Raw genomic sequence first — 8773 nt, 5'->3', positions numbered from 1 at the left:
TCCGGGGGTGCACAAGTGTAGAGGTTGTGTAAATTGCCAGTATTTAATGCTGGGCAACACTTTTATGCATCCCATAAAGGTTATCCAATTAAAATTGTGGATTTTCTCAATTGTGACTCAAAATTTGTAGTCTACATTATCAAATGCCCCTGTGGGCTTGTTTACGTGGACAAGACATCGCGTATGCTTAAGGAACGCATAGCAATGCATCGTTCAACAATACGCAAGGCCCTTGCTGACCCCACCAATTCTGATGATCTTAAGCTGTTACCAGTGGCAAGGCACTTTAAGCTTAAACAGCACAGCTTAGCCACCTTTCGTTGTATGCCCGTTGTACAAGCCCATACTCCAACCAGGGGAGGAAATAGACACAGGCTTTTGCTCCAGCTTGAGGCGAGGATGATTCACAGACTGGATTCTATGGCCCCCAAAGGCCTGAATGAGGACATGAACTTGGGTTGTTTTTTGTAATTTTTTGTAATTATTACTGTTCAACATCAACTGTATGTGTACATGGATCAGCGTAGTTCAAAATGATTAGTTTAAAATGCATTTATTATACAGTATATTTTACTACAGCTTGTATATTCTTGTCGTTCAGCTTCTTCCATTGATTTTATTTTCCCCTCCCGGTTCTCTTCACTTTACCCTCACTGTGTATTGGGTGTTCTTTATTCCACATGTTTGCAGGTCCGTATATTGTATATTTATGTAGTTCTATTTACAGCATGTTCCTTTATTTGATCGCACTTTGTGCCTTCAGCAGTACTGGTATACTAGGGGTTAACTAGCAACCTATGTATATCCATGCAGCATGTGACGCCGACAGGTTTATTATGGGTTACCCGACTGGGATTACAGCGGGTTCCATCTGTCATAGGATTCTACTGATATACGCATACCAGTATCTGTTATTCTTAGGTGCTGTTTAGAAGTAAATTCATCACTGCTACAGCACATACACATTTGCAGTGGTGTATCTGTACACGTGCAGTACACATGACAACCACTGGTGTCTGCTGCCTTTAAAGAGTTGAGCACACATGTGGTTGCCTTGACAACCGGGCCTGCTGATGCAGCATCAGTTTGTTTACATGCAATCACACTGACAGCTTGGGTTTGATCATGTGACTTGGATTCCCCAATAGGAGTACAGACATGGAGTTGGAGCATGATCTAATTAAATTGTATTATGCACAGCTGTTTTGTCGCCCGATGATGATGCTTTCTGATGATGTGGAGATGTTTATGTCACTTGGGTGTTGGGGTATATAAGTCACTCACTGTCCTGTGTCTGTTGCACCACCCTGAGGAAGATCCCCCTGTGGGATCGAAACGTTGGAGTTATGTGCTGTATTTAATACATTTATTTTCATTCACCTGAGTGCTGTCTCCCTTTTTGCTGCTATGCGGTAATGTATACTTTTATTATTTATATGGGACATGCACCTATTCATTATTGAATTTCTATTGGAGTGCCAGTGATTTTTTATCACATATATATATGTAGACAAAAGGTAGTCAACCCCCAAAAGGGCAGACAAAGGACAGCACTCAGTGGTAAGTAGACAACTTGTAATAAAAGTGAACAAGCAGCACAAACATGACCAACGTTTCGGTCCTCGTAGGACCTTCCTCAGGGTGGTGCTAAAGACAACTGGCCATGAAGCCCCTTAAATGCCCATAAACCCAAATAAAAAAATCACCAACAGACCAGCTGATTGGTCGTGAAAGGAGTCCCGTGATATACCCCACCACCTCCGCCGTCGCAACTGATGACGTCTTTGTATCAGCTGTAGAAACACCATAGGCAGCTGTTGAGAGCGCTGATTAGGTTAGTAACCAGTCATTCCGGGGGGAGGGATATTGTCCTGCGTTGCTAAGTAGCAGCACTGATGTCCACCAAGCCGCTGTGTGCCTCAGTAAAGGAAGCTCCACGAAGCGGTTGTACTGCGCATGTGCGTACTGGTTGTTAACATCAGAGGCGGCACCGGCAGCCTTAGCAACCATGCGACGCGATCGGGTCCCCCTCAGCTGTGAATAAAAGAGTCATAAACTGCACAGTGTCATCGAGCTAAACTGCAGGTAATGGTAATGGATGGTAAAATTCAAAGCAGAGTAAGCCTAGATTTACAGACCTATCTTTTTCCCCGTTTTCCCTTTTTTCCCCTTTTTTCCCCCCCATCCCCTTTTCTTCCTATTTTCTTGCTTATTATCTCTCTGATCCCTTTCCCTCCTTTTTCTGTTTCTGGAGTTGTTATTTTCTTTGTTGTGCTTCTTATAGATAGGTCTGTCAATCTAGGCTTACTCTGCTTTGAATTTTACCATCCATTACCATTCCCTGTAGTGTGCATACATGTTGGGCTTATTGGTTTCATCATGCAGCATTAGTTATACTTGTTTTGCCCTCTACATAGAGATATTCATGCCTTTTAATTATTCTTTCACTCTTTATTCACTGTTTGTTTTTTATCCTTTAGATTGCCCCTGGGAACCCCCTCTGCTGTTCCTGATGAGATTTCAGCATTGCAGTTTAGCTCGATGACACTGTGCAGTTTATGACTCTTTTATTCACAGCTGAGGGGGACCCGATCGCGTCGCATGGTTGCTAAGGCTGCCGGTGCCGCCTCTGATGTTAGTGTATATATTTATATATATATATATATATATATATATATATATATATATATATATATATATATATATATAGTGGTCGACAAATCACCAAAAAATCTACTCGCCACACAAAAAAATCTACTCGCCACCTAGTACCAAACGTGTGCTGCTTGGGCCAATATTTACTCGCCCGGGGGTTAAATCCACTCGCCCGGGGCGAGCAAATGTATAGGTTTGTCGAACAGTATATAGATACTATGTATGTTAGTGTGTGTGTATATATATATATATATATATATATATATATATATATATATATATATATATATATATATATATATACAAATGTAAATACAACTGTATGCTCATCTGCATGTCTGAGGCAGGTCTGCAACCCCGCCTTTCACCATTATCACCCAGCACACAGCACTTCCACTGCAGCAAGGGATTCTGGGAAATGACATGCAAATGAGCACACAGTGCCACTTTTTGCTTCAAAAACCATTTTTAACATGGTTCCCGATAGGCTTAAGCTTGCTGCATGGTCACAGCTTTGAGCACAGACAGGGTTAAGGTGCATACCCAGAAAACCCACCCACAGACAGCTGTTTCGACCTTAATGGGTCTCATCAGTGTGGGGTTGGTTAACTGGGTATGCAAAGAAGCTAAAGGATGGGGCCTACCATAATACTGAGTTAAGTTATATATATATATATATATATATATATTCCCTACTTTAAAAAGTGGGGAGGGGTGAGCTTAAACACTGGGAGGAGGGGTCACCAACCTCAAAACAACTGATGCCAGTTGAAAATTGAAGTAAACACAATCCCGGCAAGCTCAGAAACCCAGCACCCACCACATCATATATATGATGGTTTCTGATCTTGTCGGGATTGTGTTTGTTAACTTCAATTTTCAACTGGCATCAGTTGTTTTGAGGTTGGTGACCCCTCCTCCCAGTGTTTAAGCTCACCCCTCCCCACTTTTTAAAGTAGGGAAGATTTATTCATTTTGCTGTATGGACAGACCCACTGCAGTCATTCTCCCTCCAACAGAGGTAAAAGAGAAGTTTCAGAGTTTAGTGTTGGGACCTGCAAATTTGGTCATGTCTTGCAGGCTAATAACGTTTTGGCCAAAGGGTTTAACTAAATGACTCTTACTCATGAGAATATTATTATTGAAGTATTTCTCTATATACTATTTACTACTGTATATATTTTGTCACATTGGATGTAGCATTGGGCTTTTCTGTCAACTTGATTATACCTGTATGGCTCTGTCTTGCTACCTGTCCCAATATCATCAGCAGGGACCAAACAGCTCTGACAGCTTGTTTCCCGACTACATGACCGACTCGAGCGGCTGGGCGCAGTACACCCCTGACATTGGGTCATCTCCACCTGGTTAGCAAGGTTTATAATGAAGGTAAATATAACACACTGTACATTAGTAGTAACTGACTGTAAATCCCAATAACACGCGTATTGTATGCGTGCCATAGCAAGTTCACACGTGCACTTTGGTGTGCATTCGCGCATACGTACTACAGTACCTTTACACTTAAAGCATCATCACCTTTTTTTTCAGAAATGAAAGCGTCAAGTCAACAGCACAGCCAGAAGATCATGTTGATGGAAGTCAAAAACCACTATATTTTAAAACTTCAATTGTTGTACGTTTTTACAGTATTACCAGCTTTACTACTCTAAAATGGGATAATCATATTCATGTTTCTTAATCTTTATAGTACTTTCTAAATGTGTGTATTTGCACTGTATGATAATATACACTGTTTTTCTTCTTTTTTTTTATCCATATACAGTTGTGTGAAAAAGAAAGTACACCCTCTTTGAATTCTATGGTTTTACATATCGGTAGATAATAACAATCATCTGTTCCTTAGCAGGTCTTAAAATGAGGTAAATACAACCTCAGATGAACAACAACACATGACATATTACACTGTGTCATGATTTATTTAACAAAAATAAAGCCAAAATGGAGAAGCCATGTGTGAAAAACTATGTATACCTTATGATTCAATAGCTTGTAGAACCACATTTAGCAGCAATAACTTGAAGTAATTGTTTTCTGTATGACTTTATCAGTCTCTCACATTGTTGTGGAGAAAATTTGTCCCACTCTTCTTTACAACGTTGCTTCAGTTCATTGAGGTTTGTGGGCATTTGTTTATGCACAGCTCTCTTAAGGTCCAGCCATTGCATTTCATTGCATTTACATGGGGCATGTAACTTGGGAAGCAAGGGGTCCCCAAAGCTGAAATCAATATGGTTGAGTCAAAGAATGTTCAGTCCGCGCTCTTGCTTCCTCAGATGACAAAAAATAATTCTTCTCCTTCCTCTTGAAGCTCCTGTAGCTCGAAGTGTCTCCCCTCACTCCAAAGATGAACTCCGTAGGTGAACCAGACATGCAAGAAAGAAAGCACAGGAGCGCACCAAGGTAAGGATATAATATATTGTATATTAAACAACAAAAATGTAGAAACTTACATATAGATAAAAGTTAGTATGTGTCCAGGGCAGTCAATGAGAAAGGTTTAAGGCGGGAGAGGGCTTTAGATACAAAGGGGGTAGAGAGAAGACATCCTTGAGCAGAACGCAAGAGTCGGGATGGTATAGCAAGAAATTAGGGCTGAGATGTACGGAGGAGCAGATGTCAGTGAGCCTCTTCTTAACCCAGGAGTAGCAAATATCCATATTCACAGGTCCTACCATTTGTCACACAGTTCTTTCTGGTAGCTAATGCTCATCATAAGTATAACTAATTTTCATGCTAAACACAGTAATGTGGTTTGTCTTACTCAGTTTAAAAAAAGCAACCTCTTTAAAGCGTATCTGTTTGTTTAATTATTCAGCAGGTAATAAAGGAAAGTTATAGGAAGGAGATTTTACAATATGTTACAACTCATTACGTTTATGTATATTTTCAAGATTGATGATCTACACTGTAGTTAGATTCAATAATAAATTCATCTTTAAAATATGCTAATATAGTGTTATTAAATTTACACTCATTATATTGGTATTTTAGGTTCTCTGTGCAACATTGGTTGCTGTGAAGATAGTTATTTTCTGAGATAAATCTCCAATCTTTGGTGCAGTTTTTACATTATTTTGATACATCCTGAACCTGAGATCTACATGAGTCTTGAGAAAATGGAATCCACTGTCTACTTATGTTTCTATTTTTCTTCACTGCACCCAGAAGATTGTAGTTGTGATGATCAGTCTTTTTTTTTCAAACCTTGACCTCATCTTAACTAAACTCTTCTCTGATTTTTCAATTTCTAATTTCCCACCCTCTTGCCATAACCCCATCTCATTTTCTGTCTCATATTCCTCACATTCAACCTTCAGTTTCTCCTAGAAATGCTCACGACATGCATTGACTTTTATTCACTGGAATCCAGCTTAAAATCTAAACTTTCCTAACTACCACCCTCCTCTGACCAAAACAGCAAGTGCCACAATTGAGAACTCTGTCCTTGCCTCCTCAGTATACCAGTATGCTTTTTCTATACGCCGACACTCTTGGAGCTCCAAACTCTTACCATGGTTAAACATACATACGGTGCATGCCTTTCTATGCCTCTGAACACATTCCTTTGAGTCACCCTCTCTCACAGTTTTCATTCACTACAAACTTCTGATATTTTTCTTGCCAAACAGAGCTACTTTACCTTTATAATACACACAAACAAATCTGACCCATGACATAGCTCATCTGTCTTTGACTCCCTTCTTTGAGCTCCCTCTAAAACGTGCTACACCACAAGACTGCTGATTATTTTAAGGGCAATCCACAGAGACATCCCCTCTGTTCCTTCCTAACTCCTTCTGATCCGAATCCTCGTTCTTCTACTCCTTTTCTCCAGCTACAGTTTCTTGTATATGTAGCACCCTCCCCCACCCTCTAGGAGATACTTGTTGCGGCTACAGCTGTTTGTGGTGCATATACCTGTGAGGGTCAGGAGAGCTGAGCCGTCTGCAATGTTGAGGAGACCAGGACAGGCTTTTGATATCATCATCTGGTGTTCAGCGCCTCCATCTTCAGTGGACTCCAGGGTTACTGGAGGCAGTCCACACTGAAGCACACCGAAGCACATACCATACACCCAGGCCCACTGACTGAATTCCAGGCAGGTGGAAAAAGTTACCAAAGGGATTTATTTGGCATTCACTGCAGGTCTTACACACAGTTTGCACAGGGTTCAGAGGATTCCAGGCCTCTTGATGGTGCTTGCTCTCTGAGTCTGGAGCATCAGATCTTACAGCTCCAGTCATCCATGAGGGCTAGCTGGCCTTTCTCACTCCCAGCCGGGAGGAGAAGCTTTCACTCGCACTCCTAAAGGAAGGAAGGGAACAGACTGCCTAAATTTGGTACTGCCTCTCTGAGGAACCAGAAGGGTAGGGCTCAAGGTCTGTACCTATTCCTGATAGGGTATACACAGGGCATGAGTCAACACCACATCAGTCACTCAGAGAGGAGCATGAGGGGGGGTTTTAAACATCTACATGGTGACCTGTCAGAGCCTAGACTGTTAAGGACTTACGATGACAAGGGGAAGAGACAGGCAAAGTTGACTATCCATGTTACATATACATGTATACGTCCATATATAGCACCGACAGTGTACTCAGCGCTTCACAAAGAAAATACAGTGCAGGGAATTATAATAATACAATAAGCACAGCAAAGCACAGGAAAAGAAATCCCTGCCTCGGAGAGCTTACAATCTATGTCGTATGTTGGGAGATTTACAGAGACAGAGATGAGGGAATAAGTGCAGTAGATGGCAGTGTGTGGCCACGGTGGTTGGTAGGAGTGACTGAGTGTGGGACATTAACCATGAGCGCAGGCTATTGGGATGTTTCTTTTGCGATGTGAGTTCTAAGGTTGGTTGGTATTAAATTAGATGGTTTAACACCATTAGCAGGGAAAGAGGTGGCAGGCATGTGTGGGTGAAAGCAGGTGGGTAAATGGCTGCGTCCAAAATGAGGCGAAATATTCCCAGCAGCAAGAAGGCAGAGTAGAGAGAGAGGGAGAGGGGGGGAGAGAGAGATATCAAATTTAACAGAGAGGAGAATGCAATAATTATGAATAATGTATTATTTCCTTCTACTGGGTCTTAGTCTATTCTCAAAAATGTCAAGCATTGCCAGGAATCAATAGAGCAGAAATTGCAGTTAGAGAGAGAGAAGGTAAATAGAGGATTTGTGGGGTGCTTTTTATTGAGGGGTGTAGAAGTTGTTAGGAAAGAGGTGTGTAGATAGTGGTGCAGTGTATGGGCACATGCATAGGTGGAGGGGGGGAGAAATGTGGATAGAAGGAGGGGAGTGGGGAAGTTGGAGAGAACAGAAAAGTTTACAACGGAGTGAGGAAACAGGAAAATCAATGGGGAGAGCATAATGGGGAGGGGTAGGAGGAGAGAGTTCCCAGGTATTGGAGGATAATAGTAGGAGTTGAAAGAGAAGGTGTATAAATCTGGCCTGGTAGGGCAGTGTAGCACTGAAAATTAAGCAGCTAAGAAATAGAGTCTAGAGATATGTACAAGTTGTCAGAGCATTTAGAAAGCAAAGTTCTAACAGTTGCAGTGTTGTTGTTGAAGTGTAAAGTCCAGTTACACTTGTATTATTCCTCTGGAATCCTAACTCCAATATCAACTCTACAGACACTTCATATTGACACAGCCAAGATAGACTGACTTAAATACTCTAAACAGATTCACTTAACTAGTAATTAAGGGAAGGGTTTGCCTTATCAACTCAGACAGATACAGCCAAGGAGATGTTAATTAGATACGTTCTGTTGCAATTGGGGTTAAATTACTGGAAGTATTCAACTCAGACAGACATACCTGTGTGAAGAAATTAATCAGAATATTAGTCCAAATATTCAGTATGTATCCATGTTTATAGATAAATACAAGATTATATGCATTCCCACATTGCTTTTTGCAACTTTCTTTTATCTAGCCTCCTGGTCACACACCTCTCTTCCTTACAATCTATTCAAAATGCTCTTACTAAAATAATCTCCTGCTCTTCTGGATTTCTATCTACTTCTTACCTCCAGAAATCTTTGCTGCTGGATTCTCTGTATCAACTATAAAATTCCGCTCTAATGTCCTAAA

The 8773-nt window shown here is 41.1% G+C and overlaps 1 long non-coding RNA gene across 2 annotated transcripts in view; it reads left to right on the top strand.

Moving 5' to 3' along the window:
• The first annotated feature begins 958 nt into the window (after positions 1-958).
• Positions 959-8773, top strand: part of LOC142488554 (uncharacterized) — a 7954-nt gene continuing 139 nt past the window's right edge. Inside the window, exons 1-6 of one of the 2 annotated variants that reach the window (XR_012799489.1) lie at positions 959-1834; positions 3929-4044; positions 4207-4291; positions 4442-4538; positions 4988-5079; positions 6515-8773. The exon at positions 6515-8773 is cut by the window's right edge and continues 139 nt beyond it. This is a non-coding gene — a long non-coding RNA (uncharacterized LOC142488554). Of the gene's footprint in view, positions 1835-3925; positions 4045-4206; positions 4292-4441; positions 4539-4987; positions 5080-6514 lie in introns of both variants that reach the window. The other variant, XR_012799490.1, reaches the window with a different exon arrangement.

Source organism: Ascaphus truei, chromosome 2, assembly GCF_040206685.1.
Source record: "Ascaphus truei isolate aAscTru1 chromosome 2, aAscTru1.hap1, whole genome shotgun sequence".
Classification (NCBI taxonomy): Eukaryota; Metazoa; Chordata; class Amphibia; order Anura; family Ascaphidae; genus Ascaphus; species Ascaphus truei.
Note: the sequence above shows the minus strand (reverse complement) of the source record. Positions and strands in the feature narration are given on the sequence as shown.